Source organism: Lissotriton helveticus, chromosome 9 (assembly GCF_964261635.1).
Source record: "Lissotriton helveticus chromosome 9, aLisHel1.1, whole genome shotgun sequence".
Taxonomy (NCBI): domain Eukaryota; kingdom Metazoa; phylum Chordata; class Amphibia; order Caudata; family Salamandridae; genus Lissotriton; species Lissotriton helveticus.
This window is the reverse complement of record NC_136070.1, coordinates 437,662,472-437,684,443: the sequence shown is the minus strand read 5'-3', so window position 1 is coordinate 437,684,443 and position 21,972 is coordinate 437,662,472.

Genomic DNA, 21,972 nt, shown 5'->3' with positions numbered 1-21,972 from the left:
TTGAGCTGGTTTGAGCTGGTTTGAGCCGGTTTGAACCAGTTTGAGCCGGTTTGAGCCGGTTTGAACCGGTTTGAGCCGGTGTGAACCAGTTTAAACCGGTTTGAGCCAGTTTGAACCGATTTGGGCCAGTTTGAGCTGGTTTGAACCAGTTTAAACCGGTTTGAACAGGTTTGAGCCAGTTTGAACCGGTTTGAGCCAGTGTGAGCCAGTTTGAGCCAGTTTGAACCAGTTTAAACCCGTTTGAACTGGTTTTAGCCAGTTTGAGCCGGTTTGAGCCGGTTTGAACTGGTTTAAGCTGGTTTGAACCGGTTTGAAACCAGCTCAAACTGGTTCAGCATGAACCTGGTTTGAATTGGTTTGAGCCGGTTTGAACCAATTTGAACCGGTTTAAACGGGTTTGAACAGGTTTGAGCCAGTTTGACTCGGTTTGGGCCGGTTTGAGCCAGTTTGAGCCGGTTTGAACCAGTTTCAAACCGACTCAAACTGGCTCAGTTTGAACCGGTTTAAGCCAGTTTGAATTGGTTTCAGCCGGTTTGAACCGGTTTGAGCTGGTTTGAACCGGTTTCAAACCGGCTCAAACTGGCTAAGTATGAACCGGTTTGAACTGCTTTGAGCCGGTTTGATCTGGTTTGAACCAGTTTGAACCGGTTTACTGTTTGAGCCAGTTTGAACCTGTTTGAGCCAGTTTGAACCAGTTTGAACTGTTTTGAGCCGGTTTAAGCCGGTTTGAGCTGGTTTGAGCCAGTTTGAACCAGTTTGAACCGTTTTGAGCCGTTTTGAGCCAGTTTGAGCCAGTTTCAACCAGTTTGAGCTGGTTCGGGACTAGGGCCAGAAATGCTGCCCTTTTTCTCATTTAGAAATACCCAGCCCACAACATCCACATCCACAAACAGAGCAACACACTCAAACCAAATGTACACCACGCACAACACTATGCACAGATTAATGTACCAGCATGCCCCACCAACCCAACCAAACCACATCTACACACCCTTCTATCCCACATATCACACTTATCCACCATCACCCACAAACAGTACACAACTCTATCCTATACCACTAACCAATACACTCATCACTAACAAAACGCCAATCAACACCGTACATAACTACATCTCATTCAGACACACTCTCCCTGCTGTAATTACACCTAACGACCACCTTTTATCAATAACAAACATATAATGATCCTTCCATCAGTTGTCCAACAAACACCCTCCTCTCCCTTCTACCTTAATAACACTAACACATACACTGCACACCACCATACTTTGTAACTGTTGAAACAAACCAGTCTAAGATAAACACTCTCACGTCTACTACATTCCCTCCTACACTCTACTCGTAAGCACATCGCCACCCCCTCTACATCACGACCTCCTCTCACAAACACTACACAACCAAATCCAGTGCATAAAACCTATACATCAGCACCCCTTTTCACTACACTTCAAAAGCAAAACATATCACACACACCAGCACAACAAGATCTTCAGAGCACAACACCTCATAATACTTACCATCACAAAATACATACATATACCCACCTTTCAAACCACATAAAGGAACAGACTCCAATGCCAAGCTTTCACTCTTCCACCACACCTAACACAGATACAGCAATACAGCACCTCTCTTCTAACCGCCTCTCATCCATTGGACAATTTAGAACATTACGACATGACCCACATGCTGCACCACCTCCCCTGACTCTTACACTTTCCGCCATAAACACACGCAAAAAATATAAGCAACATGCCACACCTCACAACTTTGCTCCCCCAAGTCTACCTCACAACAATGTTACACCACAAAAGCAACACAGCACTCCAACTCACTCTCAAACACCATTTCCAACACATACACATGCAGACCCATCAAAATGTCTTCTTAGCATGCTTGATGAGGAACACGATACAGAACAGCTACACGATTGCTATCCTAATACAGCTAATACCAGCACTAAAAACACACATGCTACACACCCACACAATACTAATCACTCTTCTACAAACCAAAGTCCCACTATCACCAAAGGCCATTCTCTACACTGTCTACTAATAAATGCTCGATCCCTCTCTAAAAACAAGCATCACACCTACGACCTTCTCACTGATGTAAAACCAGACATACTATTCATTACCAAATCATGGTTGAGAGAGGATATGGCTCCAGTCCTGCATGAAGCCATTCCTCTAGGCTATCAAATTATCACCCAAAATCGTATTGCCAAAAATGGAGGTGGTCTAGCTTTTGTATTCAGGCAAACAATGCATATCACTAAAGTTGACAACATCTCCATAAAGAATTGTGAGGCTCTTCTTACAAGATGCAATCCTACACCATCTTCCACCTGTAACTTCCTGCTCCTTTACAGACCTCACCTAGCAAGGCAACATTCCCAGACGCACTTCTAGACACAGTTTCAAACCTGTTAACAATACACTCCAACCTATTCATTCTGAGTGACCTCAACATTTGGTTTGATCAAACCAATATGACCCATCCAAAAACAATAATCAACGGCCTAGACGCATTGAACCTGCATCAGATTGTCCACAAATCGACACACACCGCTGGACATATCCTAGCTGTCATTTTTGCTAATACTGAACTAGTTACCTTTCAAACTATAACTCCAGTCACATGGTCAGACCACCACCTGCTTAATTTCCAACATAGAACAACACTAAGCAACTCCCCTAAAACTACTTTACATCCATCCACCTATCGGCAGTGGAACAAACTCAATTTGGAACACTTGGAAACACAACTAACATCCAGTATGAATCTGGAAACCATAAATTCTGTTCAGAATCTATATGAGTGACTACAGGAAGCTTTTGACATCCTGATACCACTCAAAACCACACAGCAGAAAAAAAGCGCCTTGGCGAAACATAGAAATAAAAGACAAAAAAACAACAAATTAGAAAGCTGCAACGTACCTGGCTCTAAACAAACGCCAAACGAGACAAACTTCACCTACAGAAAATTAACAGATTATACAAGTAAGCTATCATAAAAGCTAAGAAAAGGTACTATTCAGACAGAATTCAAAACGCTAAATGTGCAAATAAAGAATTCTATAAAATACTCAATCAATTTCGAAAACCAAATTGCTTAGAAGGAATTCATCCCGTTACTCAAGATTTCACAGACAAACTGGCAAATCATTACACGGACAAAGCAGACACGTTGGACTCGTACTTAAAACAGAAACAAAGCACCAGCACTAACCCTTGTACAAAACAACTATCCAATAATGCTCTAATCAAGCCTCTCCGTCCCTTCCAACACATCTCACACAATGAATTTATGGACCTGGTCAAAGCAAGCAGGCCTGCCGGCAGCCCTTCTCACCCCTGTCCGCCACAAACTTTCAAGACAATTTTTTAAACAACCTCTTGCTGCCATTCCAGTAAGAAGAATCATCAACGATTCCTTAACTACTGGAATATTTCCAGAATAACTCAAAAAGTGATTACTGTCTTTGCATGTGGTTGTTACAGTTTAAAATTGCAGTTTTTACCTGCCTGTGATTGCATATTTTATCTCCTGTTTTGTGTTTGAAACTTGTGGTTTTCCCTGCCCATGATTGCTTGCATTTACTGTGTTGAAGTTTGGGATTTGCAGTCCAACCTCTGTAGTTTGTCCCTCTCATTCCTTGGTGACAAATCTGTTTTCCCTCCAGAATTCTCCTTTGCTCTGTGCTAAGACCTGTGTGTTAAAACAGTGCACCCCCAGCCACCATTTTGTGTTCACAAGCCAGTGTGGCTAGCCCCCCTGCCCCCCCCCCCACAACAGGGATATTCTACATCAGAGGGTGCTTCTGTGAGCTGTTTAAACTGTACTTAACTATGGCCTGTGCTCTTCATTTATTGGCCAGCAGGGGGAGTAAAGTTTTATTCAAACAGTATTGTTAGATTTCGAGTTAGTGAAGTTTTTACCTGCAGAAGTCCAAAGTGTGGATTGAGCCTGTCTGTCTACTAGGAGATTCTAAACAGGAGAAGCAGCTTCGAACTCCCTGGCCAGCAAACCTTGTCTGAGGCCGCTGGGACCTTATATGGTCTGCTAGTGGTTGGCACATGTGTACACTGATTGGTTCAAGTAGGCACATGTGTGCATGAGAACCTGCACACGGAATGGGCCAACATAGGAATGAACAGCAAGGCCAGTGGCCAGTCCACCATTCAAAGTAGGTAAATGAGAACCTGCACAGGGAATGGGCATCCAAAGTGATGAAAAGCAAGGCCATTGGCCAGTACAAAGTGCAGAGTAGGTACATGAGAACCTGCACAGGTAATGGGCAAACACCGTAATAAACAGCAAGGCCAGTGGCCAGTCCATAGTTCAAAGTAGGCACGTGTGCATGAGAACCTGCACAGGGAATGGGCAAGCGCAAGAATGAACAGCAAGGCCAGTGGCCAGTCCACAGTTTAAAGTAGGCACATGTGTGCATGAGAACCTGCACAGGGAAAGGGTAAACACAGGAATGAACAGCAAGGCCAGTGGCCACTCTTCCATTCTAAGTAGGGAAATGAGAACCTGCACATGGAATGGGCATCCAAAGTGATGAACAGCAAGGCCATTGGCCAATACAAAGTGCAAAGTAGGTACATAAAAACCTGCATAGGGAATGGGCAAACACAGTTATAAACATCAAGGCTAGTGGCCAGGTCACAGTTCAAAGTAGGCACATGTGTGCATGAGAACCTGCACAGGGAATGGGCAAACACGGGAATGAACAGCAAGGCCAGTGGCCAGTCCACAGTTCAAAGTAGGTGCGTGAGAACTTGCACAGGGAATGGGCATCCAAAGTGATGAACAGCAAGGCCATTGGCCAGTACAAAGTACAAAGTAGGTACATGAGTACCTGCACAGGGAATGGGCAAACACAGTAATAGACAGAAAGGCCAGTGGGCAGTCCATAGTTCAAAGTAGGGACATGTGTACAGTATGGTCACATATTGCTAACCGATGCAGTAGAGATTGGTTAATTTTAATCATAGAAACTGCAGAACAAGTAATAATTTTAGAACGACAACAAATAGAGGAATTAGAAGCCGCATTCAGACAAAATACTGTAGTTGATCATGCTAAAAAGAAATTAGAAGAGTTAGCACAGGATATAGAAGGATACCATCAGTATTTAACCCACAGAAAATCCACCAAACTCAAAAAAGATATAGAGAATTTTAGTGCAGAGGCCGTGTACCCTTTTTTGCAGAAAGATTACTACACATCAAAAAGGGATCAGAGATGGGAAAAACCCCAAAATACCAGACAATTATACTCAAGGGGTGGATCCAAAAGAATTACTTTTTCAGAAAGCTCTGGGTCAAGTGAGGAGGAAGAACCAACGGGCGAACCTACCGGGAGGCCTGCCCCAAATTATCAAAAAGATCCCCAGTCTTTTTTAGGAGGACGCCCCTACAGGGGTCAGAGAGGTTACCGGAACTTCTCACGGGAAGAGCCGCTGAGAAACCATCAACCTCAGAATCAGGGAACACCAAATTACCTAAAAACCAGGAACGCGAGATACTGGAGGTAAACAATCTTCCAATTCTTAATCTCTCTGACAGAATATTGACCAGTGATGAAATAGAGGTCTTAAAATTTGGATTCAGTTTTGCTCCAGGCGCCCCCTCAAACAAATTTGAATTAGAAAAAGACATGAGAAGCTTTTTCAGAAAGGTAAGGCTTAATAGATTCTTTGTAGATAAAGAGTACGTACCAGCTCCAAATACTACGGGGTTTAAACCCAAATCCAGATTTACACCGACCCTAAACCAGGTAGACAATAATGTTGAACTGTTTGAAAGGGTTGTGGAGATCGAGATTAGGAACTGCCTCAACTCACATCAGAGCCATACAAATAATTTGTCCCTAAGCCTGAGAGCAGCTCTAAAAAGCCTGCAAGACTGCAGTCAGATAACCATAAAACCGGCAGATAAGGGGGGGGGGGGGTATAGTGATCTTTAACAGTACAGACTATGACAAAAGGATGCAGTCCCTTTTAGACATTACAGACCACTATACCCCGGCCTCTTTCAGGATGCTAGACAGACTGAAAAAGGATGTCTCTGATTTCCTAAACCAAGGTAGGGAAAACAGTCTCATCTGTGAAGATGAATATAAATTTTTGTGGAACAGCAATCCTACAATTCCAGCTATATATGGATTGCCAAAAATTCATAAAAGCACATCCAATCCACCGATGCAGCCCATTGTGAGTAGTCTGGGGTCCCTATTTGAACCTCTGAGTAAATACGCAGACTTTTTCTTGCGCCCCTTGGTGCAGGCACAAAGATCATACCTAAAAGACACTGCCCACACTATTTCTATCTTTGAGGGACAATGCTTCGACAAGGTAACTCAGCTCCTGGTCACCTTGGACATCAAAGCATTGTATACAAATATCCCGCAGGATGATACCATTGCTGTGATATCCTCCATTTTGGAGGAAGTGGATCTCAATGGGGGAAATAGAGAGTTCATCTTGGGATGTGTGGAGTTAGTGTTAAAAAACAATATCTTCCTGTTCAAGGAAGATCTGTATAAACAGGTGAAGGGGACCAGCATGGGGGCCACTTGTGCCCCCAGCCTGGCATGTCTCTACGTTGCAAACTTTGAGCAAAGACACATTTATAACGAGATGGCACCCTACTTTGAGAACATATCCCACTGGCACCGTTTCATAGACGACATTATTTTCGTCTGGAACGGTGCTAGTGAGGATTTGGTTTCTTTTTTAGAATGGTTGAATCTAGGAGATAAAAACCTGAAATTTAGCGCTCATTACAGTGAAAGGAGTGTGGACTTCCTAGATATAAAAAATAAAAGAAATGGATGGCAAATTGAATGTAGAATTGTTCACGAAACCAACAGACAAAAACAGCCTGTTGGAATATCGTAGAAATCACCCCCGATCACAAAAGGACAATATTCCTTTTGGTGAATTTTTAAGACTCAGGCGCAACTGCACAACATTGGAAGATTTTTATTTTCATGCAGATGCAATGGAAAAAAAATGCGAAAGAGAGGATATCCCAAAAAGTTGATGAAACAATCCCTAAAAAGGGCTAGGTTTTACAATAGAGACGCACTTTTAGACATGAATAGACAAAAAACAAATAAAACACATGTTAGAATAGTTTTTGTTAGCCAGTATTCAGGTCTAAGTAACAAGATTAAGAACATTGTCAACCGTAATTGGAAGATTTTAAACAGTGAGCTAGAAACACCTATGCCTAAGCCACTGTTCTCTTTCAGACGGAATAAAACCCTGAGGACTGCCCTAGTGCATACATATAATAATCAAGTCACCAATTCTTAAACTACTCTGACAGGACAAGGACTGGCAGTAGGAAACTATAGATGTAGGTCCTGCTCAATTTGCCCAAACTGTCTGGAAAGTAAGACCCTTAATTTTAATGGCACAACAATGACTCCGAAAAACCTGACGAACTGTAGAAGCAAAAGCGTAATCTACCTCATTATCTGCCCATGCGGGCTAGGCTATTTAGGTGAAACTGGGAGAGAATTACGCATAAGATTACTGGAACATAGATCATCAATTAAAAATAAAAAGGAAAATGCTCCACTAACTGATCATTTTGTGACAAATAACCATGAATGCAATCAATTCTCCTGGTTCATTCTAGAGAAGGTCATTATCAGCAGGAGGGGAGGAAACCTAGAAGCCCTCAGAAAGAAACGTGAGCAGTGGTTTATATGCCACCTTGATACAATCAAGAAGGGTCTGAACTCACGAGAAGACTGGATGACAATAGTAGCAAATAATTAGTGGTCCAAAATCTTGATTACAATAAGATCCAACCCTCGATCAAACTGATAAGCGAAAAAACGTTGACCAATTGTATTTTATAAAATAGATCGCTATAGCTTTTATGTTTAAATAGGTAGGCACATGCCATTCAGAACTATATTGGTAAATATTGAGAGATGACAACTAAAATGAATTTCTTTAAACCAGAATGTTCAACCTAAGGATAAATATATCGTGGCAATAATTAAAAATTCTTCTCCTATGTAAATATGTGAAAGAGTAAGCGCAAAATGATTTCAAAGCGCTGAAGAAAGTGGTTGAAATATGATTTAAATAGAAAAATATTTTGAGATATAATGTGGAGCAGATTGAATAATAATTAATAATGCTCTTGGAAACACTATTTTTGTCCCCCTCTCAACCGGGTAAGCCACAAAACAAAAAATATGGCCGTAAAAACGAGGCTTGGAACACGCCGAACCATCATCAGAGTGAGGCCAAGATTATGACTAGGATTGAAAAGGAGGCGTGGAACACGCAAGCGAAAACGAGGCTTGATAGTCGCGCTACCCTAACTAATGAGAAAGGTGGAGCTGGAACGCGGGAACCGCTAAGGGGTGCAAACAGCTGTCGGCACTTAGAGACAGCCAATAACAACCCTCAGCATTGAGTTTAAAACCAAAAGTAGAACAGCAAGGGAACTTTCACGCCGGGACCGCAAGCCCAGAAGATCGAAGTTAGAGGGAGTGGAGCTTTACGTTGCAACAGGAAGCCTGTATGAGAACTGTCCCACCCCAACTCTCTGTAACACGCTAGAAATGCGGGCTGCATGATTTCTAATAGTCGCTGCATTTTGTAAAAAATCTCTTTCCCTGTCCATAGAAGCTTGTCAACGAACCCACTCTCCATTAGGAGGTCTTGCCCCAAATTAACACGGTAAGAAATGGGGGTCAGACTGGGCAGGTCACTTCTAATAATATGCTGACTCAGTGTAGGACAGGCGATCGCAGTAATGCCATGTAAATGTTTTATTTTAGAACCAATTTCGGGGCATTCCGATAGGACGGAAAATCAAAATAAGATCTAGAGTCCGCCAGACAACAGTCTAATCATCAACTGCATGGAACGGAGGTAAAAGTTAGTAAGGGAACAAGAGTAACCCAGTTTGTAAGAATCCAAATGAGACAGGATGTCCAATAGTAAAAATGCTAATATATTTTTTAGGCATCAGGGTGCATGAACCCAAAAAATAAACAGACGGACGGACTCGAGGAAATAAAATACCCATTACTAGGTAATCCTCAGATATCTTTAAGCATGTATTTATACAGTCAAAGAATATCAGATAATTAATATGCTGATTTTCTGTTTACAAAGTATATAGTATAGAGAAAAAACAACGTCTGAAGTTTTTGAGACCGTGAACGAATCGCCCAGGACCCGAATATAATGTAAACAGGTAAAAAAAGAGAAAAATAGTAAAGGTGTAAAAGGCCCAGTCTCATGATAAATGGGGAAGGACACCACACTAAAAACAAGATGGATAGTATATCCTAACAATAAATAAAATGGGTGGTTTATGCAAATATAAGGTATAAATCCCAAGTCCCATAGCCACATCTTGTTGCCCTCAATACACCACAACATTGGACCAACTCCTTCCATCCCAAAAAAACCACATAGAGACTAATGTCCTATGAAAACAATGCAACTGCTAAGAGAGAAAAAAAGATGAAAAATTTTGCTACTGTGTACTATCAAATTACCAGGGCAGGTGCACAATGATATGGAGGTGTATTAGCGAGATGGACCCCATATAAACACCCGAAAATGTGTCAAATTATGAATGATAGTGCATATATTGAAATCATCTAGGAAATGTTGTCCTTCAGTACAATGTTGTTTTCATGAATGTAACGAACATGTAATTTGAGATTTTATGAACTAGGATTGATCTCCATGTACAGAATTCTGATAGCGTATTGTCTATTCCTAGGAGAATTATTGAAATTGGCAACCATCCAGTGCCCAGAATAATAGGAGAGACTAATTTTATAGTCTTGAAAAAGATGGCGGAGTATCAATAATAGCCATCGAAACGCGTCGACGCCGCACATACACAATCAAGAGAACAAATCTACCCTGGAGTCCAGAAAATAACGGGCCTAGGTTTAGTTTGTGATAATTATTAGAGTCTCAGATGTGTAATTTCCAATGACAAATTGTTTGTGTCTCGTGTATGTCTCTCCTTCGTTGTGATTTTCTCCTTTTTACAATTGAGTGCAAATAATTTTTCTTTTGCCCTTTTTAATCATTGTAGTGTATGATATTATGTTTATGACACATTTTTAATGTAACATTGTGATATTGCTTTGTGACTTTTTAATCAATTGTGTACAAAAGTTGAAAAAAAAAAAATGGTCTAAATCATAAAATAAATGTGTGGATAAGATTGTAATGTATACAAATAGAAATACCTTTGGATAGATACGAAAGTATGAATGTGTGAGCCAAGGGATAAACCTTTTTTTTTACTGTTTAAGTACTCCAATCCCCTGGTGTTCATAGGGGGTCTCTCTCATATTTTTGAACATTGTCAGTACAGTTCTTTTGAACTGGAGAGTTGTCAGGCAGGAGACCTGTTGAAATAATACCTATTCAACGGTCCTTTCACTGCAATAACGACCTTTTATTTCCCGGTGCTTGAAATTAATTCCAATATGGATAATTTCAAAACCTTCGGGTTCACCGAGGATCAATTTAACAAACTATTGAACCAACACCCTAGAACGGGAGGCACTACTGTAAGTAATAGGAGTGGCCATTATGAACTATTGAAAATTTGAAATCTAAAGAAAAAAATTGGTTAGAACCGAATTGCATGCAGAATTTTTAATGGGATACCTAAGAGCAGGGGTTATACCACTTGGACTGCGCATTCGGAATGAGCCTGGTCTGTTTACAGATAACCAGAAATTATTAGAAGTATGGTCACATATTGCTAACCGATGCAGTAGAGATTGGTTAATTTTAATCATAGAAACTGCAGAACAAGTAATAATTTTAGAATGACAACAAATAGAGGAATTAGAAGCCGCATTCAGACAAAATACTGTAGTTGATGATGCTAAAAAGAAATTAGAAGAGTTAGCACAGGATATAGATGGATACCATGAGTATTTAACCCACAGAAAATCCACCAAACTCAAAAAAGGTATAGAGAATTTTAGTGCAGAGGCCGTGTACCCTTTTTTGCAGAAAGATTACTACACATCAAAAAGGGATCAGAGATGGGAAAAACCCCAAAATACCAGACAAGTATACTCAAGGGGTGGATCCAAAAGAATTACTTTTTCAGAAAGCTCTGGAGGAGGAAGAACCAACGGGCGAACCTACTGGGAGGCCTGCCCCAAATTATCAAAAAGATCCCCAGTCTTTTTTAGGAGGACGCCCCTACAGGGGTCAGAGAGGTTACCTGAACTTCTCACGGGAAGAGCTGAGGAGAAACCATCAACCTCAGAATCAGGGAACACCAAATTACCTAAAAACCAGGAACGCGAGATACTGGAGGTAAACGATCTTCCAATTCTTAATCTCTCTGACAGAATATTGACCAGTGATGAAATAGAGGTCTTAAAATTTGGATTCAGTTTTGCTCCAGGCGCCCCCTCAAACAAATTTGAATTAGAAAAAGACATGAGAAGCTTTTTCAGAAAGGTAAGGCTTAATAGATTCTTTGTAGATAAAGAGTACGTACCAGCTCCAAATACTACGGGGTTTAAACCCAAATCCAGATTTACACCGACCCTAAACCAGGTAGACAATAATGTTGAACTGTTTGAAAGGGTTGTGGAGATCGAGATTAGGAACTGCCTCAACTCACATCAGAGCCATACAAATAATTTTTCCCTAAGCCTGAGAGCAGCTCTAAAAAGCCTGCAAGACTGCAATCAGGTAACCATAAAACCGGCAGATAAGGGGGGTATAGTGGTCTTTAACAGTACAGACTATGACAAAAGGATGCATTCCCTTTTAGACGTTACAGACCACTATACCCCGGCCTCTTTCAGGATGCTAGACAGACTGAAAAAGGATGTCTCTGATTTCCTAAACCAAGGTAGGGAAAACAGTCTCATCTGTGAAGATGAATATAAATTTTTGTGGAACAGCAATCCTATAATTCCAGCTATATATGGACAAAGACTGGACAGTCCTGTGTAGCCCACCCAGGTTTGAATGAATGCCCTCCATGAAGGCAACTACCTGTGCCAACTTCTTGTCATGGTCTAGGAAGGCATTCAGGAGAGTTGCCTGACCCACACACAGCTGGCGCAAAAGGTCCACAGCCTCAACACTGAGGGCAGCAGGGGAGACAGGGGCAGCGGTACCTGGGGGGGGAGGACACTCTTCCCATCTTACTGGTGCGAGCACGTGCAGCACTAGTGGAAGTAGCTGGGAGGGTGGGCACTGGACGATATGTGGTGGAATAGGAGGCAGATTTCCCACTCCCTGTGCCCGCCAACATAGAGGAGTCACCGCTGGCGTCAGATGATGCTGATGTTGGTGTCTCTGGCTGTGATTCCTCAAGCACACTCCTGTCCCTCTCCGAGGCGCTGGTCACATCAGTGTCAGTTTGCTCATGTGTAGCAGTCATGCCTGATGCCTCACCACTACTGTCCGTCTCCTGTCCTACTGTGCCCTCGGTAGATGTTGCAAGAGACAGAGACATAGGTTCAGTTTAGTGCCATTCACACAAACATCATATGCAAGCAATACACAAAACAAGATGACTGGCTCAGGCTTGGAATGCATGCCGGCACTCACAACCAAAGACACCCTTCCCAGAATACTCACCCCCAGCTTGCTGCAATGGTCCTTCAAACGTGCATCCAGTTCTGGCTGTGTCACTGCCAAGATGCGTGCCATTAGTGGTGTCATGCTCCTGCACGCCAACCTGCCAGTCCGGGTGAGCAGCCCCAGCGTCATCTCTGCCACGTTTTTTCTCAGCCGGCAGATGTCATCCCACCTCTTGTGACAGTGTGTGTGTCATCGGTTGGAGACACCCAGAGCCCGCACCTTGCATGTAATGGCCCTCCATACGGCCTTACGTTGGTGGACTTAGAGCTGCAGGAATGGGAGACAAGGGGAAGACATTTCAGTGACACTAGGTTATGTACCACTATCTCTTAGTACTGGAGCATGCACAAACTCAGCACAACTTCACAGATATGTTTAACAGAGACAATACAGCATGACACGTAGAACATAAGCATGGGATAATCCTACCCAAATACATGCAGGTATGAGGATGGATACAGTACCTGCCCATCTCAAACACATGCAGAATGCCAGCACAGAAAGCATTGTGAAGGAGGCCCACATCTGCTATCCAGTTTGTGAGTGAGCAAGACATATATTACATTGGAAATGATGTGGCGGGGCAGACTCACTGTGTCCAAAACTGCACACCCCTCAATGTCCTTGCCCTGTGAATGGCTCACTGTATCATGGATGTCACATTTAGGGACATGATCTTACAATCTCACACCCTTTGATTAAGGTCTGTCTTGTGCAATCCACAGGCCTGAAATAGCTCATTGATGGATAGGGTAGCAGACAAGCCATATGTCTCACTCTGTCCATTCAGTGATGGGTCCTTGTCAAGTTGGACAGGTCAGGGGGGCTCACACTCAGGTTTAAGGTGGGGCATCAGAAATGTCACCTGCAGGTACAATATGAGAGGGCAAACAGTGCCTACACATGCAAGTCAGACCACATAATGAAAACAACCGTCTTTCACGCAAACTGATTGCCAAAAATTCCAAACCTATTTTATGGGAAAGGTCAGCGAATTGCTGGTGACTATCCAGAATACCCCAACCTTTCCATTCACAATTGAGCCAACATTTCACTTTCCTGTGGTGGACGCCACTCTGTCCTCTTTCCCTGCTGTTTCAGACGAACAACTATGCTTGCGGGGAGGGTGAAATCAGGCTCTCCCTCAGATCCCTGCCCCCCTAAGATCTTTAGACTGGCTTTACCCAGGTATACAACGTTTACAACGAAACTTTTACCACGCACTTACATTACAACGCAGTCATTACCACGCAAACCATTACAACGCATTGCGCTGGGGGGCGCTCTATGATAGGGAATAGGTTAATTTACTATCCAATAACCTTCCCTAGTGTCCACGGGGACTGGAGTTGGAATAGTAAATTAAACTATTCACTATCCAACACCCAAAAGCGCTATGCGTTGTAATGGTATGCGATGTAAAAACCGCGTTGTAAAGGTATGCGTGGTAAAAGTATGCGTTGTAACGTCATACATCCCTTTACCCAGTAGAAAGGTCAGGGTGCTCCCGCTCCTGAACCATTCTTTGGTGACCAGACAGGTCCCGAAAATTTCAAGGAGGCTCGGGTGATCCAGTTGTTAAAGAAACCAGGGGCGATATGTATCAAGCATTTTCGCATTCGCAAAGGCCTAAATTCGCAGAATTTCGGTCTTTGCGAATGCGAAAATGCTCATCGGCATGTATGAATGCAAAAGCCATTGAATTTAAGGAATCGCAAAAAATGCGATTCCACTATTTGCGAGAAGTGCCAATCTGCGAATAATTAGTGATATTGTACATTAGCGAATTTTGATTTTGCGACAATCGCAAATGTAGGAAATCGCAGAAAAATCGCAGATCAGCAAAATTAGCAAAAAATAATTCGCTATGAGATGTATGAAAAAATCGCAATTACCGATTTTTGAAATTTCGCAATATACAGAATCGCAATTACCGCCAAGTAGGAGCAGGTGGTAACCAGGTGCAAACTATTTAAGCAGCAACAGAATTCAAAAAACTGTTTACCACAATGGCGGGCCTTTACATCATAGCTAGGAGGATGCATTTGAGAGCTGCTGCACAGAGGAGGCTACGGCAGGAGAGGATATTCCGTTTGCGCGTCACCATCTCCCAGCGCCTTGAGGAGGAGCTCTACACCCATTACAGGCTTGAGGAAGATAGCATAAATGATTTAATAGCAGAACTCAGACGCTACCTTGAACACCCCACACGCAGGACAAATGCCATCTCCACTGAAATACAGGTCCTGTGTTCATTACACTTGCGGGCCTCTGGAAGTTTTCAGGGGGTGATTGCCTCAGCAGGAGGGGTGTCACAAAGTGCCCTTTCACGATTCTTCCATGCCTTCCTAGATGCCATGGTTCAGAGGATGCCACATCACATTTACTTCCCCAGCACACCACAGGCAATAGCACAGACAAAGCAGGACTTTTATCAAATTTCGCATTTCCCACACGTGATAGGATGCATAGATGGCACACATGTTGCTATATCCCCCCCTCAGGCAATGAATACATCTTCAGAAACAGGAAATGCTACCACTCACTGAACATTCAGGTGGTGTGTGATGCAAAACACATCATTACTGACATCCACGCAAAGTACCCTGGCAGCACACATGATGCATTCATCTTCTGACACAGTGGGATATATCGTAGACTCCCAAGAGGGGAGTTTGGCGAGGGATACCTACTCGGTAAATACCTTCAGACATAGGGGTCATTACTACCAACCACCATGTGCATGTCACAGGCTAACATATTTTTATCTAACCCACAGGTGACAGTGCTTATGCAGTACGTGATTTCATCTTGACTCCCTACCTCAATCCAAACAATGCAAGTGAACGCAGGTACAACAGGGCACACATTGCTACCAGAGGCACCGTCGAACGGACATTTGGGATCCTGAAAAGCAGATTCCGGTGCCTTCATAAAAGTGGAGGTGCACTCCAATACAGCCCCAATACGTGTTGTAAAATAGTGGTGGCTTGTGCCATGCTCCATAATATAGCAACAAGAAAAGGGACACCAGTGGAGCTGAGTGACTCAGGATCCTCTGATGTAGAGGGGCCTGGACCTGGACGTATGGTAGCTGGTAGAGCGGTTGCAGCGGCTGGGCGCCAGTGGCGTGATGAGATTACGCGCAACTATTTCTAGGTAAGGAAAAACGACACAATGCCAAGTTATGTAAGTGTGAATGTTGATTTTAATCCTTAATAGCAGGATATGTATCAACTGAAAACGTACAGTAGTCATACAAGATATAATTAGCACATGTTCCATTCACAGTGCTCATAACAGTAAAGGTGTGACTCACAAGTTAGATAATGCACAGGCTAATGTTCATTTGAAGGTGTAGCCCTATTGGTTCTGCCACTACGGCGTCTCTCCAAGGTTGGCGGTGGGGTGGTGCTGCTCCTAACTGACTGATTATCTTCTTCGCTTGGAGTCAGTACTCCCGACCCTGTTGTGCGTACTTGGCGCAACTCATCCACAGCAGTGGTCACTTGCGTGAGCGCATTTGCTATGTCTTGTGCAGCATGGGTGAATTGCCGCTGCATCTCAATGCTGCGCCTGGCCTGGATGCTACATGTAGCCGCCAGGCGGTTGATGGCCCGGGTGTACCTGTCTTGGCTTTGCCAAAATCTGCGCCTAGCACTACCCTCAGTACGCAATTCATCGCATACGGCCTGTAGGCCATCCTTCATGTCATTCCTGAGTGCACGGAAGCCCTCCCTCACCTCCCTTTGTAAAAGCTTTATGTTTTTTGCCTGCAGGCGCTGAGCCTGCAACACTCTCTGGTTGCAGGGTCCCCTCCACCAGTTCTTCCAGGGGTGTGGACTCAGAAACAGATGAGGTCCCACCACCTGTTAACCTGGACTGCTCTAGCCTGGCAGCTAGTTTTTCCTTGGAGCGCAGGCGCAGGTCGTACCAGCGCTTTCTGAGGTCCTCCACACTCCGGGGTGTCACACCCACATCATTCACCTTGTGCTGTATTTCTTCCCAGATCCTCCTTTTGCGACTCTCTGGCACCTCCCTGGATTTCTTTCCAAAAAGTAGTTCATGGTTTGACACCATTTCATGGATCAGAGCCTCCAATTCAGCCTCAGAAAACTTTTGTTTTCTTTTCCTTGAGCTTTCACTCTCCTGCTGCTGGGATTCCTGCCTGGGCGTGGCTCCACTCTCAGCCATGTTTCTCCAGGTACACACTGCACTGTTCCAAACACACCTTAACTCTGCCTCTGAATCAGGAAGTCAGGTGCAGCATGGGTAGTCAATCACTTCCTGGTTGTGATGTCATCATGCTGCACCAGAGTTCCTGATTCGATAATTCTAGAAAATCGCAATTTTGCGATTTATCGCACATTTTAGCGAATTTTCGCACAAACTGCGATTTTCAATAGCGATTTCGCATATTATGCGATTCCTACATGTTAAGGATTCGCATATGGGGAAATCGCTAATAAATAGCGATTTTTAAGAAATCGCTATTTATTAGCGATTTCTTTCATACATACCGAATTGCGATTCTGAATGTGCGATTCGGTAAATTTTGCAGATTCAGATTCGCAATTCTGTACTTTCATACATATCGCCTCAGGCGCGGATGAGAAGGATCTGAAGAATTTCAGACCTATCTCACAGTTGCCATTTCTGGCAAAGATATTAGAACAGCATGTGCTGCAGTCCCTTGCCTCTTACTTGGAGACCAACCATCTTCTTGAACCCTACCAGGCGGGTTTCAGACCTCACTTTAGCACGGAATTAGTTATGCTTTCCGTATTGGATGAGATGAGAATGAGAGCGGATAGGAAGGCGCCATGTGCTCTGGTCCTGCTGGATCTATCCGCGGCGTTTGATACGGTGAATCATAGTCAACTTATGTCGCGGATTGCTGATCTGGGGATCCAGGGCACAGCCAGCTCTTGGTTAGCTTCTTTCCTTAGAGACCGCTCCCAAAGAGTCCAACTAACAGGCCTGGTATCTCACCCCGGGACCTTAACATGTGGAGTACCACAAGGGTCAGCTCTGTCCCCTTTGCTCTTCAATGTTTATCTGCAGCCTTTAATCGCCGCGCTAAATCATCTGGATTGTAAGGTATATAACTATGCCGATGACACCCAAATTTTGATCCAAATAGACCAGTCGCCTACATCGCAGGCGAAAATGCAGGATATCCTGACATTTATGGTGAATTGGATGTCGGCAAACTCGCTGAAACTAAACCCGGATAAAACGGAGGTGCTGGCAGTCACAACGGTAGAAAACCCCTGGAATGAGCTGTTCTGGCCTGATGAACTGGGACAGCCTCCTGTACCAGCATCCGTAGTTAAAAGTTTAGGGATAAAAATTGATGTTACGTTATCAATGTCCCAACAAGTCTCAGCAGTGGTAGGAATCTGCGTAGGACTGCTGCGACAACTCCGGAAACTGTAATCGCTGCTATCCTTCTCTACTATCCGGACTGCGGTCTCAGCTTTGATCCTGGCCCGTTTGGATTATGGCAACTCCCTCTATGGGGGGCTACCAAAAAATCCTTGGCCAGGCTTCAAGGCGTTATGAATGGCGTTATGAATGATGCAGCCAGGCTGTCTTAAAAAAAACCAGGAGGACACATGTCACTCCGCTGTTGCAGGACTTACACTGGCTACCAATACCTCAGCGAGTGAAGTTCAAAAGTCTCTGCATCATTCACAAAACCATTCATGGCTCGGCCCCGAACTTTATCAAGGACAAATTGACCCTTTATGTCCCCAGCAGGAGGCTGCGGTCTTCATGTAAATGTAAATGTCATGGTATTTTTAGAGCGCACTGTCACCAGACGGTCACCTTGCGGTGTCGCCTATTCGGCTTCCTGGAGCTGATACTCATACCGCTGTGGAACCCCTCCTGGCTTTCCCTGTAAAGTGTCCACTCCTGGGCACCCCCAGGGTGAAGCCAGGCATCCTTAGCACTGTTGGGGCCGGTGTGGAGGCTAAGCAAGCTATTGCCCAGAGTTGCAGCGTGGAGCCCGTGATTAGAATAGGCACCGAGGCGAGAATTAACAGGTCCGAGGAAATTGAGCCCGAGACCCCGCCGAGGCGGGAATCGAACCCAGGTCCCCTGGCCAGAACTCTGCATCAGGGTCTGCCGCTCTAACCATTGAGCCACACTCCTCCACTCCTTCAGAAGCTTGTCTTCTGGCATGTCCACGTTTTAAACGTTCTACGTTGGGGGGGAGAGCCTTTTCAACTACGATGCCACCATTATGGAATAGACTCCCGGAAAGCTTGCACAAAGAGACCAATTTGCTCACCTTCAGGAAGAGATTAAAAACTGTTCTCTTCCTGGAAGCCTGGAGCCCTATGTAAAGCACTCCTGACTCTCTGCCTCTCTCTTTGGGCCCCTCTCGGACAGCGCTTAGAGACCTCTTCGGTGATAATGCGCGATATAAATGCCCCATAACATAACATAACATAACAATGGAAGGATGATATTACCTAAGTACAGCATCTGATGTGTCATATGGGAATTATTCGCCAAGATTGTCACCCTCAGGCATTTCACTCTTGTGCATAAAGCTTACATATCCATGGTGACAATATAGAGTCAAACACACTTCCATCAGTACACTCTGGACGCAAAGGCTGTCTCATTTCACAAATGAGCCTGTGAAAAACCTCATGAACTCAAAGATCCATTAGAACAGGCAAAGTCTGTCCTTACTCCCACTTTCCATACTTGCAGTGTCACTGTATGGCTACAAAAAGACTGCATGGCCCTCCCATTCTGAAACGCAGACCGGGGAATGTGTGAAATAGGCTACAAACCCCACTTTCCTGAAGTCAGCATGCTGGACAGTGTATCACACAACCCCACACTCTCAGGCACATACTGCAGCATATGAACTTCATGTGTGCACTCCCTGCACTCCTACTTCCACTATGAAACACTTACCATGACATGTGAAGCACCATATAGACTCCCATACTGTGTGAGCACCTCGTCCATCAGGACCTCCAGCTCCTCTGTGGTGAAAGGATGGGCCCTGATGATCTCAGTTCTTGCCATCACTGGGTCCATGAGACAGGAACAGCAGCAGTTGGTGGTGAAGAGTTTCAGGCAGCAGTGTCTGGGTCCAGGAGACAAGAGCAACAGCAGGTGGTGGTGAAGAGTGTCAGGCAGCAGTGTCTGGAAGCAGTGGAAATGTGAGGCTCTCTCCCACACATATATAGCCCCTGGGGTAGTTTCAGTGGTTCTAAGCTGCTGCAATTGGTGTTTCAGGTCCACTGTTTTCAATTGCATCCAATGACCGGCCCTCAGTAGCGGAGCACGCCTACCACGAGTTTCAAAATTGCATTAGGCTACCGCAATTGTGGTTCCCATTGGCTGTAGGACTTGGGCATTGTCGGTGACACACCGCAGGGCCAGGCGGTCGCTACCGCGATCGTGCATCTTTCAATTGCATCCAGTGACCGGCCCGAGGTAGCGGAGCACGCGTACCGCTATTTTGAAAATTGCATTAGGCTACCGCTATTGCGGTTCCGATTGGCTTGAAGGGCATGGGCATTGGCTGTGACACACGGCAGGGGCCAGGTGGTCGCTACCGAAATATGGCTGCTATCCATTGGTGCCTATGACCTTGATTGAGTGGAGGAGCATGCCAACCGCCATTTCCCAATGTGTATATCACTACTGCGATTGCGGGTCCCAATGGCTGTAAGGACATGGGCATTGGTGGTGACACACCGCAGGGGCCAGGCGGTCGTTACCGCAATATGGCTGCTATCCACTGGTGCTTATGACCGTGATTTGGGTGGCGGAGCATGCCAACCGCCATTTCCCAATGTGTATATCACTACTGCAATTGCGGGTCCCAGTGGCTGTAAGGGCATGGGCATTGGCGGTGACACAACGCAGGGGCCAGGCGGTTGCTACCGCGATATGGCTGCTATCCATTGGTGCCTATAACCGTGATTTGAGTGGTGGAGCACATTAACAGCACCTGTGGACACACCATGCTGTGTCAATGGCAATGGACAGTTCTCAACAGTGTACAGCAGACACTTGATTCATGCCACAAGATAGTGCACACAATGCCAGTGTAACATTTAGCCCACTGCTGACTACACATGCCATGTCGGTGCACATGATTGCAAACATTGGCATGTACTCCCTCACATGTCACTTATGATATTGCTGTGCATGTACACAGATCTGTGTTGTGATGGACTCTCCAATATGTACACATGTCAATGTGTGCTCTGGCTTAGCAACACACAGTGATGAATGTCTGACTACACAATGTGCATATTTCACTGTGTAGTTTGCTTTGCTCATGTACATACTTGATCCTAATGCACAGTCTGTGCTCATTGTGTTGTTGATGTGTACCCTGTTCAACTTACGCAAGAAGGTGTGGCAGGTACAGCAGCTTGGTAGGAGCCAGCAGTGTTGCTGTTTCACACATATGCTGTATGAACTACTCTCAGGGCTGGTTACGCAAGATGTGGACATGTACCTTTGGGCATTCACATTGTCAGATTTTGTTTTGGAGGTACACACTGTAGAAAAGTGTACGACTAGTGTAGCTGAAGGTGTGACATGCTGTCCTCTGCCACAGTTATATCACAAAATCGGTATGTGTAGCTCACACCTAGGTGACTCTGCGTATACCAAACGGCCTTGGTTGCTGAACCCACTGCGGAATCCCAGGACCCCGGGTGAAGGCCCTTACAATGATGCCCATGGGAGGACATGTCATGTGCTGGAGCATACATTTGGTCTCCTGAAGTCACAATTTTGCTGCCTGGACAAGACCGGAGGTGCACCAATGTACTCGTCCAAAAAGGTGTGTCAGATTGTAGTTGCGTGCTGCATGCTCCACAACCTGGCCTTGCGCAAGGAGATCCCCCTGCTCCTGGACACTGATGAGCAGCCCAGGGTCCCGCCTGCAAACCCACACATGTCCAGTGACGAGGATAGTGGAGAGAAGGAAGGTTTCGACTTGCGTCAACAGCTCATCAATCACTACTTCCCTTGAAGGTGAGTGAAAATGTACAACGGGGCCATTGTCTTCTGATGTTGTTGTTGGTGAAAAGGCCTAGGTGAGCTTTGTGACTGCTGCCTGTTGTTGCCTCTGTGCTGGATGCTAATGTTTCTGGTACAGGGTAGTTATGCACAGATACAGGATGTCTATGTTGGTACTGTTGCTCATTGTAATGTGTGCAGATTAGAGTACCTTGATGACAAGTGTTGTGTAACGGCTGTGATGCCATCGCCTGACAAGTGAATATTGTTCTCTTGTGTTTTCCTAGGTCACGTTAGCCTCTCATTGCCTA